Genomic DNA, 19,261 nt, shown 5'->3' on the forward strand with positions numbered 1-19,261 from the left:
TCCCATTACAGTCTATGGCGGCGCTGGCTGCGCCCAAAGCTAGCAGCGCTGAAAAGCACTGCTCCGAGATATACTGTACCAGAAACATTGAGGATAGATTCACAGTGGGACGTTGCGTTTTGATGAGACGTTAAAGTCGCACCGCAAACTTACAACGCAACCCAAAAGTCGCAACGCAGCGTTACCGTCGCATACAGCAGATACAGTAAAAAATACAGCCAATGAAAGGTATGCTTCCAAGTCATTACTGAGCATGTGCAAACAGTCCAATGCAGCTAATAACGTGTATAACGCACAGCATGCAGCACTTTTACTTAACGTGCAGCGCTAGACACCAACGCAACGTGTGCACTGTGAACGGGGTATTGATTTTTCATTGCAGTGAGTTATTCTGTGTTGAATGCTGTTTTAACGTGCGACTTTAACGTCCCACTGTGAACTTAGCCTAAGTGGTTAAAAACTCCAGATGGCAAACATTTGAGATATTGTTTGTCAATGAAGTGGTCAGCAAAATAAAAAAAAATAAAGTCCTATTAGTTCCGGTTCGTCAAAGTGACATCCAAATTAAATGTGAATTAGTCCACTGCTGATAATTTAGGAATGGGTAGGCAAGTATACTTTGATATGAGGGTACAGTTCAGCCTTGCAAAAGGTGGCACTGCTATACAGCAAGTATGGAGCGCATGCATTTCTGTTCTTGCAGACCAGCAACATTATCTTCCTACTAGTCATTTTACCATGGCAACATGTAATAAACACAGTTTTGTGCATGGTAAAGCCTTTTATTTTTAGTGGACACCATCACAGAAACTGCCCAAAAAAACATTAAAATGTACTAAGCAAAAACTGCACAAGAAGCATTCACAACTAAAATTAGCTCACAACTCCTGCAAATAAAGCAAATGGAACAAGTCAAACATACTGGGAAGGAAAGGCATGTGGGCTAGTTGCATCCAGATGTTCAGAGGAACATCAGCTAAAGCAGTATTTTATTTTGAAATGTCTGCATTTTGCAAGAACAAACTTTATGACACAGATCTCCTTTAGGAACTAAACGGAAGTTGTCCATTGATTCATAGAGGTCAGATTTGTACATTGCGCAAGCTGAGGAACAAATTCCAAAAAGCAGAAGGAAAAAAAAAAAAAAAAAAAAACACTTAAGTCAAATCTATTCAAATTTACTCCCTCATTTCCTTAAGAAAAAAAAAATTCTCCACGGCACACAGAATTTCAGAGCCATTAAAACCAACGTTTGGAAATTCATCATAACCTACAAATGTCTGCTGCTTATTCCTCAATATGTGACAACCAGAAAGGGGGTCAGTCATCACGTTAGGAAGCAACAAGAACGTAGAAGTACAGAGAAGGCTCCCATAGGCTTATCCATCTAGATGTATACCCATATTCCATCTGTATATCTAAATGGACAGCGCTGTGTAATATGTTGGCGCTTTATAAATACAATAAATAAATAATAATAAATAAATAGAAGTCATGTGAACAAGTCTCACATTTACTACCTGTGTAGGTAGATCATGAGCAGAGAATTAGAGAAGCACAAATTAATCACCTGATAAATCAAGTATGTGCTTTCCCCATGAATTCTCCTAGAAGCAATTCTGAATTGGTCACCTCTAGTCACCAGTCTGTCACAGAGCGTTGGAGTTTTTTTTTTTTGTGCGTTACTTTGTCTTTTTTTTAGGCTAGCTTAGGTTTAAAATTGTTTGCAAAGTCTACAAAGCAAAAATTTAATATCTAACAAAACACTGGTGGAGTCGCCCTAGATATAAGCTAGCTCCAATAACTAAAAGATTGAATGGAAACGCCTTCTCAGTGCTCCCAGAGATGGCATAACTGCACCTGGGAACATCAGGGGAACAACGAAAGGGGACAAGGAAGGCTCAAAAGGCCTGGGCGTCCGCAGAAAAAAAAAAAAAAAAAAAAATTGGGGGGGGGGGGGGGGGGTAGTGTGTGTGTGTGTGTGTGTGTGTGTGTGTGTGTGTGTGTGTGTGTGTGTGTGTGTGTGTGTGTGTGTGTGTGTGTGTGTGTGTGTGTGTGTGTGTGTGTGTGTGTGTGTGTGTGTGTGTGTGTGTGTGTGTGTGTGTGTGTGTGTGTGTGTGTGTGTAAAAAATGAGGCTACGTCATGCCTCGCCGCGTCGAAAAAGAGGTGTGGTCATGGACCAGAATGTGGGTGTGGTCGCTGGTGGAGACACGTTTACATGAACTTAACAATGGTGGGACATTAGATTAGGACAGTGGTGGCGAACCTTTTTGGAGGTCGAGTGCTCAAACTGCAACCCAGAAGGCACTTATCTATCGCAAAGTGCCAACAGCAATTTAAACTAAATACAAACGTTTTAACTCCTACATGAACATTTTGGAAAATCCCCGTTGAAAATTAACTGAAGATAAACAATTTCATCCATCCTACTTGAAAAGTGTATTCATTTTTGTAGAACCTCCCAGTTTCATTTTCTGTTTTAAGAAATGATGATGATTCAGATTTTTCCATAGCCTCTAGACTAATTCAGCAATCATGAGGCCCCCAACATGACCGACTCAGCAATCATGAGGCACATAGACAGCATTTCACAAATAGGCAGAATGCCCCCTTAATATGGTAGACACCTCTCACCTGGCTTCTGAATTCTCCTGTACTGGCTGCTGTGCCTGGCAATACTGTTTTTGGCTGGCTTGGTGATAATGTCTGTGCCGAAAAGGCCTGGCTGGCGGTAATGCTGGGCTGGCCTGGCTGGATAGTTTAGGTAGTGACAGGTGCCTCCTAGTTCAGCTAGTGACAGGGCCACCCCCCCCGTTCAGCTAGTGACAGGGCCACCCCCCCCCCCGTTCAGCTAGTGACAGGGCCACCCCCCCCCCCCGTTCAGCTAGTGACAGGGCCACCCCCCCCCCCCGTTCAGCTAGTGACAGGGCCACCCCCCCCAGTTCAGCTAGTGACAGGGCCACCCCCCCAGTTCAGCTAGTGACAGGGCCACCCCCCCAGTTCAGCTAGTGACAGGGCCACCCCCCCAGTTCAGCTAGTGACAGGGCCACCCCCCCAGTTCAGCTAGTGACAGGGACCCTCCCCAGTTCAGCTAGTGACAGGGACCCTCCCCAGTTCAGCTAGTGACAGGGACCCTCCCCAGTTCAGCTAGTGACAGGGACCCTCCCCAGTTCAGCTAGTGACAGGGACCCTCCCCAGTTCAGCTAGTGACAGGGAGCCTCCCCAGTTCAGCTAGTGACAGGGAGCCTCCCCAGTTCAGCTAGTGACAGGGAGCCTCCCCAGTTCAGCTAGTGACAGGGAGCCTCCCCAGTTCAGCTAGTGACAGGGACCCTCCCCAGTTCAGCTAGTGACAGGGACCCTCCCCAGTTCAGCTAGTGACAGGGACCCTCCCCAGTTCAGCTAGTGACAGGGACTCCCCAGTTCAGCTAGTGACAGCGGCGGGGTAGGGAGGGGGTGGGGAGTCTCCCCCTCTTCCCTCACCTTGGGACTCACCCTTCCTCGTTCCCCGCTCCATAATGCGGCGGCCGGCGGCAGAGCAGAACACTTCCTCTATTCCCCTGCACGAGGGAGATCTGTGCGCCGCTGGTCTGACGTCACCGACCAGACCTGCTGCGCACAGAGCCTTCCTCGTTAGCAGGGAATAGAGGAAGTGTTCTGCTGCACTGCACCCGCCGGTGCATTATGGAGGCGGGGGGGGGGGGGTGTTAGCAAGTAAGGGGGAGCCCAAAGGTGAAGGAAGAGGGGGGTGATGTCACTCCTTCACCGCTATGCCTGCTTGATCCCCCTTCACTGCGCTGAGTCAGGTGTGGGGTAGCTAGGGGCGCCGTCACTGATTCGGCCGGGGGGGGGGGGGGGGGGAAGGCAGCCGCTCCAATTTGCCATACGTGCGGACACCCATGTCAATAGGATCCAAAGCCATCCCTCTCCATAGGTACCAGACTTTTTTTTTTTAAAAAAAAAATCACATTTTAACAGTGTGCTGTTAATTCCAGGAGAGGGCAGCAGAATGAGGTCACTGGGCTTGCCCATGTTATGCTGTGCAGATGCATGGGGGGGAAAAAATGCACAGACCTGCTTATTCTTGCTGTTTTGTGTTCCAGGGCCATCTGAATACATGCTAAGCTAGACAGACTGCAAATAAGATATTTTTACCTGTGCATTAAGATGCCTACCTGAAATTCAACTGTTTATGGGAAAAGCCATCGTTGTTAATGTCATATACATACACACAACACTTCAAAATGGCACAAACTGTTTTATAGAAAGTTTATATCAGGTCAACAAACTGTAATACCTTTACAAAGGTAGCTTGTGATTAAATGAAATCTCTTTGGATGGATCAGCATTGGAGAATTATTTACGGCCAATTCTCGAGGTGCTGTGGAAAACTGCACCTGCTCTGAGACAAAGGAGAACAGTGATTAGTATTTCTCAAGATACTTATTAGTAGATTATTAGCATCCAGAGATTTCACTGGAAGAAACAGGTTGCCTGTAATTGCACTGTTTTCAAAAGACAAAGCAAAAAACATACCCTACATTACGCATTACTCTCCAACTGTTAAGCTGAACAGTTGCTCTATCCAGAACATTCATTCTATTTATTAAAAGTAAAAAAAAAAACAACAAACAAACAAAAAAAAGGTGGATGGGAGGCTTCAAATAGCACAGAATACTAGATAGTCTCGCCTGTGTACGGAAGCCTATTAAACCACATCACATTTCCAGTGCGGCTTACTTAAAGAGCACCTGTAGCACGCTCAAGAGCAATGATCGACTTCTTTTGTAACAAGAAAGAAGAATCGGCAATTGAAATATATTTTTCTCATCCACTTGCACTAAAACAAGGTAAGTACTTGAAGCTCTCCCCCCCTCCCCCCACTGGGGTCATGGTTTCAAGCACTTACCTCGAAAGGGGGGGTGAGCTGATGAGAAAAGGTCAATTTAAATTGCTGATTTTCTCACTTATAACAAACAAATTAAATCATTGTTATTTTTGAGCATCAAAGACAGGCGCTCTTTAACTACCTCAAGATCATGTCACACCAACGAGCGTAACCGCCGCGGCAGCCCCAGGACCGCCTAATGCCAATTGGCGTCGAGACCTGGGGCCGGCTACTGCACAAGATAGTGTGCAGGCTGCGCGCACGCATCTCCTGCTTGGAAGGCGGGGCTCCACCTTCAGTCTCCCAGCGACCGCCGCTTGGGAGACTGTTAGATGGCGAAACCGCCGTCTAATTAGGGTGTACAGCGCTGCGATCTGCAGCAGCACTGTACTGGGGACAGCCGTGTGACACGGCTGTCCCCTCTGTGTGATCGGAGGTGATCGCCTGTCATAGGCTGAAGCTATGGACAGCTGAGAAGAACTGGGATTGGCTGGTGGGGGAGGGGGGGGAGGGAGGAGGCTAAAAAAAACACACACAAAAAAAAAAAAAAAAAAAAAAACACAAAACTACACCAAAAAAATTTTTGATTAACAAAACAAAAACAGAAACACAAACACTGGGGGAGTGATCAGACCCGCACCAACAGAAAGCTCTGTTGGTGGGGAGAAAAGGGTGGGGGGGGGGCCTGCAGCTTAGCCTTAAAGATGCAGTGGCCCATTTCACAAAAAACGGCCTGGTCTTTGGCGGGTAAAGCCTGTGGGCCTGAAGTGGTTAATGATTAGCACAGCTATTTTGGCCATTTTGAGACCAGGTTGTATTCCTTCAATCTGCTTCATATAATTTGCTGTGTCCATTAGGATCTACTGGGATAGAAGTTTTTTTTTTGCCTTGGTTGGAGAAATTATATTGTTTCATATTGCCCTTTATTTGGGGGGGAGGGACAGGCACAAGCTGGGAGGGGGATTGTTCACAAATCCTGGAAAGAGGCTTTTCCTCTTTTACAATTCTGCTAGTCAGATATTACTTGACTCGGAATTATGTACACGAAGTAAGTCCAGTACTCCTGGTTCTGGTTTGGAATGACAATAGGATCTGCCAGATTTCTTGCTACTTGGCATGAAGCCCCCGGCAACCTAACAGTCATAACAATGATATAGTTTCCCAGTAACTGGGAATACAGGGTGAAGGCTGGATCACACTGCAACTTTAAGCGATCAGGATTTTAAAAGCCCTTGCCAATGTAATGCCAAGTGTGTGTTATCACTTGATGTGATTTTATAAAAATCACCTATAGCGAGCGCGCGCGTATACACACACACACACACACACACACACACACACACACACACACACACACACAATATAGGGATATGGTTCGGAAGATTAGGTATAAAAAACACTATCTTCATATTGTTAAAAGACAAAATCCTAACTTTTATAGCAATAGAGGAAAGACTTCGAGACACTGAAGCGAAAAAAAAAAGATGATATTATGATTTGTATGTGTAGTACAGCTAAGAAAAAAACCATTAAGATCAGATACATCAGCCTAATTGTTTCCAGTACAGGAAGAGTTAAGAAACTCCAGTTGTAATCTTTATAATATTTTCTTTGCTGCTAAACTTCTAGTAATTATTCATAGTACACAACCAATTCATTATATCATATTTTTTTTTCGCTTCAGTGTCTCTTTAATGGTGGCCATACACGGTACAATTTTTCAATTAGATAATTTAGTTCGATTATTCCGTTAGATCGAATATAAAGATTTTTTCAGCATGTCCGATCATTTTTCCATAAAAAAAAAAAAAAAACACCACGGGATAATCGTTCGAATTTCTTGATCGAAAAAAAAGATAATTTTCAATTTTCATTCAATTCGATCATTTAGATCGAATAAACGGGAAAATTGAACGTTTTTATTGTACCGTGTATGGCCACCATTAAGTGTACCAGAGGTGACATGAGAGAAACGTGTATGCAGAGTACAAAAAAAAAAAAAAAATAAATAAACAGGCTTATTTTGCAGCCTAAAAAAAAAGGCACAGAAGAGCGTTTTTTTAGGGTTAGGAGACAGGAGGGGGATTAGGTTTTTACCCACAGCAGGGATAGGTTTGGGCATAGTAAAACGAAAGAACTACCGTAAAACTAAACAATTTTTTTTTTTTTTACTAGCAGTAGTGGAATATCGCATCATTTTAGTGATATTTTACTAGCTGCCATCCCCTGCATTTTTTCCAGATGCCTTTCTTCTTTCATGTATGCAGAACATGTTTACACACCAGTAGAAAGAGATTATTACCAAGGTGTACTCCAAATCCCACACTCACAGCGTTAAACAGGCATGGGGGCAAGATACCCAAAATGGGAAACAAAATCACCTAATACTTCCCCATATAGGACCTCGTGTTACACCCAGCGAGATAATGCAGTAGAATTTTATAATCTCTGATATAGTAAACCTCAGGCTATAGTAAACTCTGTTCTCAGCCACGCACCTGCATGAATATACCATGTATAACAAATTCTGTACACTGATTTAGTAAACTCATTTTGTTGGGTCCCTTGAAGCTTACTATATGTTGATTCCACTGTAGCACCAAGTATGGGAAAAATCTAGGACAGACAAGTGTGCTCAAGGGGCTCACTAACTAAAAAGCTAAACCAAATATGTAACTGCTCCATAAAAAGAATTTTAAAAAGTACATATAGTCTGCAGAAACCTATGCATTATCTCTAAGCTCAACTAAAGTTTTCAAATACTGCAAGGAAATCTGGAAGATTATTGTTCCCCATTTTTTTAATTCATTCTAAAACTGTTTCACGTAACTCAGTACTGTAGGTTTCCTGGAAACGTGTTTTCTAATTTTAATTCTTTCTGATAAGAGCTCCTTCCCCCTGTTTTGCATTTACACTGCATGTATTTTTATGAGGAATTCAAACGTTGTTTAACCACTTCCTGCACTACTGACATTTATAAACCTTCTATTTATGCACCTGGGACATACAAACAGGACATGTAGCATGCACATTTGTTCCCTTCAGCCCATAGCATAGTGGCTGCAGTTAAAAAAAAAAAAAAAAAAAAATGGATGGCCCTAAATCATTTAAAAAGTGTGCGTGTTCGTGTGTGTTTGCGTGTGCGTGTTCCCCCTCGCATTTGACTCAAGAAACTCATCTGTATTCACTTACTTTATAGCAAAAAAAAAAAAAAAACTCAGAAATTAGACAAAATTAAAAGTACCAGTGTGTCTGCACTATTGATTAAGCGGTTCTGTTATACAGTATATTGCAGGAGAATGCGTCAAAACCAAACTTGCACTTTTAAGAAAGTTTTATGACATTACCAAGAGGTACACTTTCGGTAGCCATACATCTAGCGTTTTGGCTGTACGATTGACTATTCAACCATTTTATAGAATTCAGAGAGTATAGAGTGTGTTCCAGAATCCCCAATCGATACAAAGTGGCTGATTTCATGTCGAATCGACCAGCTTAGTCAATTGAGGAGGATGCTAGATATAGGTCGATTGCACAGGAATCGGCTACTGTTCACATGTCATTCAATCGACTCTGAATCGATGTTTGCATTCAGAGCATGGAGGCACAACATTGGTCAAATCGAAAGTGAAGGTGAATCGCATAGGACAGAAGTTCTCAAACTGGGTGCCGCGGCACCCTGGTGCGCCGTGAACTCATCCCAGGGGTGCCGCAGCTGCCCTCCCAGTACTGTTCTAATCTTCTGCAATCTGCAGTACTTCAAAGTCCTGCTCTGCATTGTACTATCACAAACGCAGGCTGGCTGTGTATGCGTGCAGAGCTAGCGAGAGAGGATCCCTACCCCGCCCCCTGTACTTTGTTTGACAGCACAGTGGAAGGCAAGGGGGAGAGGATTAATCTACATTGCCTGGCTATCCGAGTAGCCCCGCCTCCCCACGGAGAACAGCTAGTGGTGCGAGGCGGGAGTGTACGAATTGGAATAGAGAGAGGATCTTCACCAGGCCAGGGACTGCAGAGACAAAGCATGTGCAACGTAGAATGTGTGTGACAAGTGAGATAATGCCTTCTCCTTACTGTCAGCCCACGCTGTCTGCCCTCCCCCCACGTCCTCAGTACAACAATTTCTGCCTGCTGCTCTGCTCCTAGCAACCCTCACACTCTGCTCCTAGCAACCCTCACACTCTGCTCCTAGCAACCCTCACACTCTGCTCCTAGCAACCCTCACACTCTGCTCCTAGCAACCCTCACACTCTGCTCCTAGCAACCCTCACACTCTGCTCCTAGCAACCCTCACACTCTGCTCCTAGCAACCCTCACACTCTGCTCCTAGCAACCCTCACACTCTGCTCCTAGCAACCCTCACACTCTGCTCCTAGCAACCCTCACACTCTGCTCCTAGCAACCCTCACACTCTGCTCCTAGCAACCCTCACACTCTGCTCCTAGCAACCCTCACACTCTGCTCCTAGCAACCCTCACACTCTGCTCCTAGCACCCTCACACTCTGCTCCTAGCACCCTCACACTCTGCTCCACTCTGCTCCTAGCACCCTCACACTCTGCTCCACTCTGCTCCTAGCACCCTCACACTCTGCTCCACTCTGCTCCTAGCACCCTCACACTCTGCTCCTAGCACCCTCACACTCTGCTCCACTCTGCTCCTAGCACCCTCACACTCTGCTCCACTCTGCTCCTAGCACCCTCACACTCTGCTCCACTCTGCTCCTAGCACCCTCACACTCTGCTCCACTCTGCTCCTAGCACCCTCACACTCTGCTCCACTCTGCTCCTAGCACCCTCACACTCTGCTCCACTCTGCTCCTAGCACCCTCACACTCTGCTCCACTCTGCTCCTAGCACCCCTCACACTCTGCTCCACTCTGCTCCTAGCACCCCTCACACTCTGCTCCACTCTGCTCCTAGCACCCCTCACACTCTGCTCCACTCTGCTCCTAGCACCCCTCACACTCTGCTCCTAGCACCCCTCACACTCTGCTCCTAGCACCCCTCACACTCTGCTCCTAGCACCCCTCACACTCTGCTCCTAGCACCCCTCACACTCTGCTCCTAGCACCCCTCACACTCTGCTCCTAGCACCCCTCACACTCTGCTCCTAGCACCCCTCACACTCTGCTCCTAGCACCCCTCACACTCTGCTCCTAGCACCCCTCACACTCTGCTCCTAGCACCCCTCACACTCTGCTCCTAGCACCCCTCACACTCTGCTCCTAGCACCCCTCACACTCTGCTCCTAGCACCCCTCACACTCTGCTCCTAGCACCCCTCACACTCTGCTCCTAGCACCCCTCACACTCTGCTCCTAGCACCCCTCACACTCTGCTCCTAGCACCCCTCACACTCTGCTCCTAGCACCCCTCACACTCTGCTCCTAGCACCCCTCACACTCTGCTCCTAGCACCCCTCACACTCTGCTCCTAGCACCCCTCACACTCTGCTCCTAGCACCCCTCACACTCTGCTCCTAGCACCCCTCACACTCTGCTCCTAGCACCCCTCACACTCTGCTCCTAGCACCCCTCACACTCTGCTCCTAGCACCCCTCACACTCTGCTCCTAGCACCCCTCACACTCTGCTCCTAGCACCCCTCACACTCTGCTCCTAGCACCCCTCACACTCTGCTCCTAGCACCCCTCACACTCTGCTCCTAGCACCCCTCACACTCTGCTCCTAGCACCCCTCACACTCTGCTCCTAGCACCCCTCACACTCTGCTCCTAGCACCCCTCACACTCTGCTCCTAGCACCCCTCACACTCTGCTCCTAGCACCCCTCACACTCTGCTCCTAGCACCCCTCACACTCTGCTCCTAGCACCCCTCACACTCTGCTCCTAGCACCCCTCACACTCTGCTCCTAGCACCCCTCACACTCTGCTCCACTCTGCTCCTAGCACCCCTCACCCTGCTCTTTTCTCTCCAGCACCCTCAGTGCATTTCTTAGAGGGGAACTCCTAAGTATGTTTGAGGAACTATACCTCATTATTTTTGGTATTTGAAAGGGGAAGTGCTGCATAATTTTATCTATGAATTTAGGGGATAGTCTGCCTTATTATGCTTGGGGATTTAAGGCAGGACTCTCCCCTCTAAAATCATCAAACATGATTACTCAGAGACCCTTCCATAAATCCCTAAGCATAATAAGGCAGAGTCCTCCTTTAACTTGCAAACATAAATCAGTCTGGAGGGTATGTTGCTTTCCTAAAGAAAGGCAGGGGTGTTAAAAGGAGGTAATTGTCTGCCTAAAAGGGGTTGTTGCCCATCTAAATGGGGCTACTGCCTACCTAAAGAGGTATGTTGCCTAACTAAAGGGGAACACTGACCACCTGGTAGGGACAAAGGGGGACACTAAAGGGGACCACTAGAGGTGTAACATGGATGAAGCCTATCTAAAGGGGGACATTTCCTAACTTAAGCTTTTCATTACCTACCTTAAGGGGGGACACTGCCTGCCTAACTGGGATGCTATGTAACTAGAGGGGGAATATTTCATATGGTGTTTGTAATACATATACAGTAGTTTGGCAATATTTAATGCAAAATATGGCAACCATAATTATTTTTGCTAAGGGGTGCCTTGAAAAAATTTCAGAGTCATCAAGGGTGCCTTGACCCGGAAAAGTTTGAGAACCACTGGCATAGGATATCATTTGTAGTGAGTGGGTTACTAGTCGATCGACTTTTGATCAACCATACTGAAGTTGATTCCTTAATAAAGTCAACCGTTTTGTCGACTGAATCAGAATAGCTATATGTATGGCTACCTTAAGACAACCAGTACTACTCCATTATTCATGCTAGGTTCACAGTACTCAATTGAATAACTCACGCATTACAATGACTGAACTGCAATGGAGACTGGCCATAGACTTTAATTCAAAGCCTGCATGCAGCGAGTTAGAATAATGCGATCCGTTACTGTGAACAGGCCCATAGAATTGTATGGGCACTGAGCAGTGAGCTGACACGCAAAATTATTCTTAAATGCAACTGACCACTGTGAACAGAGCCTAAATGTAAGAAATGCACTCAAAAGGTTTACATAGTATTCTCTAGAAACAGAGAGTAGATCTTAAAGCGAACCTTAAGTCAAAAAAAAAAAAAAAAAAAAAAAAAAAGTTTTTCCCACCTGGGGCATCCAATAGCCCCCTGCAGCAGTCCGGTGCCCTCGCCGTGTCCCTCCGGTTTCGCCGCCAGGAGCCGACAGGCTGGGAACGCGAGTGATTCTTCGCATTCCCAGCCACAATATCGCCCTCTATGCTGCTATAGCATATAACAGCATAGGGGGCGGTATTGTGGCTGGGATCGCGAAGAATCACTCGCGTTCCCAGCCTGTCGGCTCCTGACGGCAAAACCGGAAGTGGCTGCCGGCGGGGACAGGAGGATCGGAGGGACACGGCGAGGACACCGAACAACTGCAGGGGGCTATTGGAAGCCCCAGGTGAGTAAAAATTATTTTTTTTTTTTACTTTAGGATCACTTTAATGTATTTCTATCTTGTCAGATTACAGTGTTATACTACACAATAGACAAAATGAGATGTCCTAATGTTCTAGAGAATCTAGACAGAGATCTGGCGATACCCAGGATAGTTGGGACTTGTTTTATCTGACTCCCCTCATTTCACCTGACTTGGAGTCACATCTAAAAAAGGATAAGCATGCTTATTCAGATAAGTTTTTTCATTTAACATTAAAGTATGCCTTGAGTCAGACAGGAATGAAATAAGTTAGATAAGACAAGAGTCAAGATAAAAAGTGTACAGAAAGAAAGGGCACAGATGAAAGCAATGAACGCTGCAATTTCAATCGCGAAAATAGCGAAAACTAAAAGGCGTAGGGTGGCGGTTTATATATCATTGGAAAGAGGAGAAAGAGAGCTTTAAAATGATATGCATCTTTCCATAGTTTCTGCACTGCTCGGAGTCCCTTTAAAGAGTTCCAGCATTAATCTACTGATATCCGTATGAGGTTTGCCACCTTTCCCAGGGAGCGACCGCAACATCAACCTCCCAGCAGAGTTGTGCTCCTGGCCGCTGCAATGCATGCCGGATATGCAGTCCGTCCATGCGACTACATCTCCAGACCAGCAGATGTACTCAAATCGATGGACTATAGCTCCCAGCATGTATAACAGCGGTCGTAGGCGTGCGACATATCTGCTGGAGCTTAAAATTGCAGCAGCTGCGGTCTCCGCTGGGGAAGATGGCAAACCCCATATGGACAGGATATGTAATGCCTATCACCCGGATGGCACACTATATGAACTAAAAAAAAAAAATTTAAAAAAACCCCAAACTTTATTAGAGAATTAATTGTATGTGTAGTAGCACTAATGGTAAATAAAACATTAGTAACATAGAATGGAGTCTAATTTTTATTTTCAGTCTAAGGAATTTTTAAAGCAAACCTGTGGGAATTTAAGGTCATAAAATTAGATACTTACCTTGGTAGAGGGAAGCTCCTAGATATACTTCTTTAAATTATTTGCCTTCAATTTAAATTATTTGCACCTCATTTGCCATCCCTATGTTCTCCATCAATAGAGTAGTGGCGGAAGCAGTGAGCTTTCGATGGCCGCACAGATTTAAACTGTAGTGGAATGCAATAGATTTTTGAAATGCTGCTGAAATCACATTGATATTGAGCACAGAGCCGCTCGTGCACAGCTTTTTCCTCTGAGCATAAGCGGCTCTGCGTTACTGTGCAGACATTGGCCGTAAGTGCACCTGCTTGTGGCGGCCACCCTTGTACATGCATGGGTGCGTGGTTGCAAAGAAGAAAACAGTGCCCACTGGCATCAGTAAGGTACAGAAGGGTTGGAGAATGATCTGGAACATCCAGAGGTACTGAGGTAAATCTCTAACTTATTTTTTTTTTTGAAACTCGCGTTTCCTTTAAAGTGAATCTGTAAGAAAAAAAAAAAAAGTGCCCCTATGGGGTACTTGCCTTGAGAGGGGGAAGCCTCAGGATCCTAATGAGGCTTTCACCCATGCTCTTCATCCTCGGGGATCCAGCACTGGCTCCCCAAGAATCCCAACAAGTGCCGACAAGCTGTGCACAAGCGAAGTAGCACATGGCAATATTTACAATCTGCGCAGGCACACCATCAGCTTTCCGAACGTCTCCGGTGGAAATAGCCAAGCCAGATCAGGTCTGCTCTACTGGTCAGGTGTGAGTCAACTGAGCAGTAAAGCGGACCAGATTGGGCTTGGCTATTTCCGCCGGAGCCGGATGGGAAAGTGGATACTGCGGCTGCGCAGGAGTGCTGATTGTAAATATTGCCGCACATGGTGTTCGAGTGCTGACAGTGATGGATCCCAGAGGCTAAACAGGACAGGGGAAGCCTCATTAGGAGCCCAAGGCTTCCCCCTCCCGCAGGTAAGGACCCTGCATGGAGAAGGGTTTGTGTTTTTTTCATCACCAATTTCCTTTACATTAAGGGCTAGTTTTACACTATGGTGTTGCATTGTGCTGCGTTATATACTTATAAGGCAACCAAAAACATTTTGTTGTAAAAACAGAATCAGCTCCATTGCAACTGATGAAGTGCACTAATCGTTTAAAGAGTAACTGTCAGGCTGCAGAAGCTAATTTAAACCTCTATTCTCCTGTGTTAAACAGTTTAGAAGGAAGCCAAAAAGCCATTAGTGAAGATAAAAATCTCAGTTACCTTTGATGTGTGCTTATCAGTAAGGCTGTTAAAACCCAAGAGGACGCAAGCCGCATACTATACTGCAAAGCATTCTGGGGCCCTCCCCTCGGCTGCTAATGAGAGGTTACAGCAGCTTGTAATCAGTCCAGGGCGTAGCACTGATAAATCTCCGGGCAGAGTACACTGCAGGAGTCAGCTATTGTTCCTAGCCACATGGCTCATTAATATTCACTGCACACTGTGTTGTTCAAGTACGAGCTTATCTGTGATCAGGAAGCAGGCAGGACATGACACATTTGACAGAAAAACATGGAGCCTGCCATGAGCTGTCAGGAGCATCTATCTCTGCATATACTATATACAAATTCTGTGAAATCCAAACGTGGACAGTGAAATGCATATGTAATGTAAGTACAGCCAATCTTTAGCTACTGACATATGTGTTTATTTTCTCTGAGACCTTATACCTAACAGCTCCTCTTTAAAGACTGAACTGCTTCACATTACCGTGTGCAAGACACGGTCAGTTACTACACAACGCATTAGTGTTAATACACCCTAATTACTTCCGGTAACTGTTTATTAAAGAGAGCCCGAGGTGGGTTTGAAGATTATTATCTGCATACAGAGGCTGGATCTGCCTATACAGCCCAGCCTCTGTTGCTATCCCAAACCCCCCTAAGGTCCCCCTGCACTCTGCAATCCCTCATAAATCACAGCCATGCTGCTGACAAACAGCTTGTCAGAGCTGGCTGTGTTTATCTCTATAGTGTCAGTCTGCTGCTCTCCCCGCCTCCTGCAGAACTCCAGTCCCCGCCTGCATCCCTTCCCTCCCTGCTGATTGGAGGGAAGGGACGGGGGCAGGGACCGTAACTATGCAGGAGGCGGGGGAGTAGCTGAGACTGACACTACATATGTAAACACAGCCTCACAGCAAGGCTGTGATTTATGAGGGATTGCAGAGTGCAGGGGGACCTTAGTGGGGTTCGGGATAGCAACAGAGGCTGGGCTGTATAGGCAGATCCAGCCTCTGTATGCAGATAACATTCTTTAAACACACCTCGGGTTCTCTTTAAGAGTGTGTGAGTCTGAGTGTGTGTTTTACGGGGGGGGGGGGGGGGGGGGGCCTAGCTGGGCAGTTTACAATAGCATAATAATAGTGGATAGCCATGAGGGAGCCATCATTAGGGGATCACTAACAATGCTGTGAACAACATCGTTGGACACGTACTCGCACTAGATTTTCACACAAGACACACAATTAACAACTGTCTAATGCACAGAGAATTGTTACTTTTACTGTTTCTGCACAAAATGTATTAATTAAATCCACTGTTGGACTATTAGATGAAAGTGGGGTATACAAGGGCATCAGGGTACATCAGTTCTACCAGGAAAAAAAAAAAATGGAAACCTTTCCCAGTTTCATCAAAAATGCTAAGTATGGTGTGGACGAATCTAATGTAAATACAGGAGCATTCCTTTAGCAAACAGATCCTTCACTTTTCCTGCAGGATGTTTATTGGAGGGTCAACACCCATAAGTGCCTAAAACAAAAACAAAAAATAGATAGATAGAGATAGATATATATCTATCTTTGCATCACTGAGACCACGGTGCTAACACACAATCTTACCCATCTGTACAAAGCAATTATGTGAGCAGAAGTTTGCTGGTAACCATTCTGTACATAAATGTATTCCGTCAATTACACTTCCTCTGCTATGGTTTAAAGACACAAACCTTTCAACATTTTTTTCCTGTCAGGAATTTACTGTACATTTGTGAGGAACAGCTGGGAACATGAATGTAAGCATCGCCGTTGTATACTTAGCATTATCTGGCCAACTATGTACTCATGGCAGCATGACTACTGTGAAAATAGACATGATATATGTTACTACAAAATGCAGAGGAATTCCAACTTCAGCACAGAAAAGATCATATACATGAAAAAGTTTAAAGGGGTAAAGTGGAAATAAATGTACTTCCTGGAGCTCTGGCAGGGCTGTGTTATATGCATCTTTATTTAAGGCTCACCCTAGAGATGGTAGAATAATACGCTGCTCCGCCATAGCAGATGTATGACCGCACTTGTCATTTATTTGGCTTGTGTGCATGCATATTTCCCGTTTCTCACTGAGAAATTATCTCATAAAGTCTAGGGGACACGTCTACAGTTGCCACACATTTGTAGCATGCATTTGCCCTTCTACGGTGAGCAAACATTCTTTTTATGCAGAGATGCTGTTAGCCATTTGGAGCGAGCGCGCGTGCGTGCAGAACAGTGTCAGCCAGTATGGTACTGAGTTTAATCATTCTAGTAAGCATATCAATTAGGCATTTTTAATTCAGTGTACACATTGTTTTTAAGCATGACTGTATAAGTTATGTTTTAGTCTGTATAGTAGACTTTTGGGTACCCTCAGGGCTTTGTTCTTATGACCGTGTCAAGACACAGAACATTTCTATTGCACTTTTCTCCTGGCGGACTCAAAGAGGCAGAGCTGCAGCCAGTACGACACACTCTATAGGCAGTAGCAGCATTAGGGAGTCTTGCCCAAGGACTCCTCACTGAATAGGTGCTGGCTTACTGAACAGGAAGAGCCGAAACTCGAACTCAGGTCTCCAGTGTCAGAGGCAGGGCCCTTAACCTCCTGGGGGATACAATTATATCGCCCAGGAGGTGGCGCAGCACTATTTTTTAAATTTTTTTTATTTTTTAAATCATGTAGCGAGCCCAGGGCTCGCTACATGATAGCCGCTGTGCAGCGGCATCCCCCCACCCCCTCCGATCGCCTCCGGCAATCAAAGCAAACAGGAAATCCCGTTCAGAACGGGATTTCCCGTTTGGCTTCCCCCGTCGCCATGGCGACGATCGGGATGACGTCAGACGTCAACGACGTTGTGACGTCAGAGGGAGTCTCGATCCACCCCTCAGCGCTGCCTGGCACTGATTGGCCAGGCTGCGCACGGGGTCTTGGGGGGGGGGGAGCGGCACGGCACGGCGGGTAGCGGCGAATCAGTGCGGAGCGGCGGCATCGGTATATACATGCAGCTAGCAAAGTGCTAGCTGCGTGCAACAAAAAAAAAATTATGCAAATCGGCCCACCAGGGCCTGAGAAATCCTTTGTGGCGGCTTACCCCGAGCTCAGCTCGGGATTATCCCCCAGAGGGTTAAAGGGAAGGTCCAAGCACACTAAAAATAAAAAATCCACTTTTTTTACTTTATTTTCTGGTTGAACCCGATGGAAGCATGTCTTTTTTCAACCCAAATAACTATAGAATTTACCTTGGGTTTCCTCCAGCCCCTGGCAGCCATCCTGTACCCTCCCTGCAGCAGATGCCAACCTCACCAGGTCAGCATCTTACTGCATTCCAGCGTGTGGCTCACGGAGTTGCACTGATATCATCCGGGCTGTGCCTGCGCAGTACAGTCCGGATGATGTCAGCGCGACTGAGAGCCGCTCGCGCAGACGTAGTGAACATCTTGCACTGGAGGGGACCCTGTGCCACCAGCAGGGAGCAGAGCTGCGACAAGGGCATGGGATGGCTGGCAGGGGCTGGAGGAAGCCCCAGGTAAGTGGATTTTTTTCTTATTTATTTATTTTTAGTGTTCTTGGATGTGTCCTTTAACTAGTACACTATCCAGCCACTGCTACATGTGACATATATACACGCACAGCTGTCGTCACCCAAAGAGGTTGGAACTTGATCCCTCAGGTGACATTTGGGAGCTGAGCGCTGTACATCACCTCTCTGGTATAGCAGAGCGATCCATAGTATGATGGGCAGGAGGTATCATAGGTAGTGCATGGTGGAGTGGTCTCCAGCAGGAGGGGTAAGGAGGAGAGTGCTGCACTCTGGATTTTTACACGAGCTTGATTCTCTGCCGAGGTGGCCCCAAACTAATGACATCTAGCATGTGCACACCACTCAACAATGGGGGAGGGGGGGGGATTATAATCATACCTTTATTTGAAAACTTAGCAGACCAAATTTAAAACAATGTATATGGGCTGGGCTCCCATAATGTGTACACACTTCGATTGTCTTTTTAAAAGCACACAGTACATAAATGAGACCATTCAGATGTGTTTTTCGGCACTGTTTGCTGCATTTCTGCCAAAAACTAAAGGTTTTTTCCTATTCATTCAAAATTATGAACGTAAGCGCAAGAATAACGCATGCTCATGAAAGAGATGCAATGCAAGCACCTACAGAATGCTATAATGAGGAAGATTTGTGCGCTTCAGGCCTGTGTGGTCCAAGAACACTGCTGCACACATTTTGGTTTGCAATGCAGTGTTGTTGTTTCAACTGAGACCAACACAGGTGCTGTATGATGCCGTAAATTGTGCAGCCACCTACATTGTATATGTACACTTAGGTTAAAATAGATACTAGCCTATGTAGAGGGAAGGCTCTGGATACCATAGAGCCTTCCTGGTCTGTCCCATCATTCCAGCGCCATCCCCTGTTGAAGTTATTTGACCTAGGTTGATTACCTCTTTGGCATTCCTTGGGCAGCCTTCAGGCGTACTTCTAAGTAGACTAGCGCCAAGCGCTATTCAGGAGACCCAATAGGAAACCTCATATGGAAAATCAGCTAACGTGATTGGGTGGACAGCGGCCCTCTCAAATTGCTAGGTTTCCAATAGGTTGTAATAAACTTCGCCCACACTATTTGGCCAATCACAACGGTTTG

The 19,261-nt window shown here is 46.0% G+C and overlaps 1 protein-coding gene across 5 annotated transcripts in view; it reads right to left on the bottom strand.

Moving 5' to 3' along the window:
• LPP (LIM domain containing preferred translocation partner in lipoma) overlaps nt 1-19,261 on the bottom strand; it is a 419,710-nt gene that overhangs the window by 399,397 nt on the left and 1,052 nt on the right. For 2 of the 5 annotated variants that reach the window (XM_068281219.1, XM_068281214.1), the window contains exon 2: nt 4,296-4,395. The exons of 2 other annotated variants lie outside the window; for them this stretch is intronic. The gene's annotated coding sequence lies outside the window, so the exon portion shown is untranslated. Of the gene's footprint in view, nt 1-4,295; nt 4,401-19,261 lie in introns of all 5 variants that reach the window. One more of the 5 variants, XM_068281215.1, reaches the window with a different exon arrangement.

Source organism: Hyperolius riggenbachi, chromosome 4 (assembly GCF_040937935.1).
Source record: "Hyperolius riggenbachi isolate aHypRig1 chromosome 4, aHypRig1.pri, whole genome shotgun sequence".
NCBI classification, from domain to species: domain Eukaryota; kingdom Metazoa; phylum Chordata; class Amphibia; order Anura; family Hyperoliidae; genus Hyperolius; species Hyperolius riggenbachi.